The following is a 1,896-nucleotide window of genomic DNA, read 5'->3' as shown; positions in this document are numbered from 1 at the left end:
CTGTTGGCGCCTTATAGATTACAGAGTAATATTAATATCTATGTATCTCTGTCCCGTGATTCTTGCCGTATATGCACCTTGCAGTGTTGTGTCTCCTGCAGGCCCTGTGGAGGATGGAGCCCCCATCCGCAGAGAGGTGAGGTTACCAAGAGTGCAGACAGGAGGTTAGGACTCACATGTCTGCAATCCAACACATCTGTAAAAACAATTCCACTCAGCTTGGCCGTTTCCTCTCGCCTCCACCTGATTGGCCGGTAGACGGATTTCATCTAATTAGTCTCTTTCTCTACGTTTTCATGTAATTAGAGGCAGACAAATCGTGTCAGGGGCAGGGGGAACACAAATCCAGTTTGGAAGGGTCTGATCCTAATGCAGATGTTACCAAAACTGCTAAAACAATGTAGCCACTGTGCAGAGGTGACGAAGCCGGAAGATTCACCATTGGTGTATTGTAACACCTGAGACCCCCGGGCTTGAATTCCCAGCCCTGAACAACCAGCAATTACCAAGGGATTCCCCCATTCCTGATGGGTAACAGATTGGAGTGTAAGGTGCAGTATGGAAATTTGTATTGGTGGCTATTATTATTATTATTAATAATAAACAGGATTTATTTAGCGCCAACATATTACGCAGCGCTGTACATTAAATAGGGGTTGCAAATGACAGACACAGGAGGAGAGGACCCTGCCCTGAAGAGCTTACAATCTAGGAGGTGGGGGAAGTAACACACAATAGGAGGGGAGATATGGAGTTGGGGGAAGTAGTTAGGGTTTAGGCAACAAAAGAAGACAGGTAGGCAAGTTTGAAAAGATGGGTTTTGAGTGCTGTTTTAAAGAAGTCGAAAGTAGGATTCCACTGAAGAGAAAATAACACAATATAGAGATTTGAAAACTTTTTCATTTTTGCTTTGGACAGAGCGGTTTGGATCCCCCTTGGTTTGCATCTCCCCATTCTATTTCTTTGCACTATCATTATGAGAAACATCAGCATTTATTTACCAAAAAATATGTTGGCTTTAACCATCCAATCACATGCAAGCAAAAGTTTATTTTCCTCCATTTCTTTGTACGTGATTGGGTTTTCAATGCAGAATTAGGTTTCAACACATTCACATAGCTTAGTGAAATATCCCATGCAAATAAAACATTCATTTTGCTAAGTGAACAGTCTGAACCCCTTTAAGAAATCAACCCCAATGTGCCCCTTGGCCCTCCAAGTTTGTGTTGCCCATTAACATGCTCAGCATCAGTGTCCATGGAAAGGCGGTTCACATGTATGCCGTAGTATCTGGTGAGAAGGCCGTGGCTGCGGCAGAGGCCTCAGGAATGTGATCTGAACTTTTACGGCCCAGTTAATGAGATCTGTTTTTAGTAGTCAGAGCTGGATAGGTCACCCCATCTGCTGGCCCTGCCAGGGAATGTGGAGAGAGGAATGTTCCACGTCCCGGGCCAAGCCAGGGGTTGAGAACAGAAATACTGACTCCCAGCAATTCATCTTCTGTAGGGAAAATAAATCCCCGGAGCTCAGCATGCCCAGACGTCAATCATACCGCCATGGAGTGCAAGGCCGCAGGCCTCCCTTGGCCCGCAACTTCCTATGCACCATTGATCAACCAATGCACCATTGCTCATGCTATGCACCATCGCTACATAAGAGACCTTCCTAACTGAGCAAATAGAACCTTCACCAAATATACAAAGATGTCAAACAAGGAGTCAGAGGGAACACCCAGGTGTACTGGGCACTGTCCAATGGTGGATTAATGGCATCTTGGGCCCCGGGAGGTGTACAGTGCAAGGGGCACTGCACAATGCATGGAGAAGATGCACCGGGGGTGACTTTTGAATAATGATACTGATAGGCACAAAAACGTGGAAGGCATTTTACCATGCA

Source organism: Pyxicephalus adspersus, chromosome 3 (genome assembly GCF_032062135.1).
Source record: "Pyxicephalus adspersus chromosome 3, UCB_Pads_2.0, whole genome shotgun sequence".
NCBI classification, from domain to species: domain Eukaryota; kingdom Metazoa; phylum Chordata; class Amphibia; order Anura; family Pyxicephalidae; genus Pyxicephalus; species Pyxicephalus adspersus.
The sequence above is the reverse complement of the archived record's forward strand: the minus strand, read 5'-3'. Positions refer to the sequence as shown.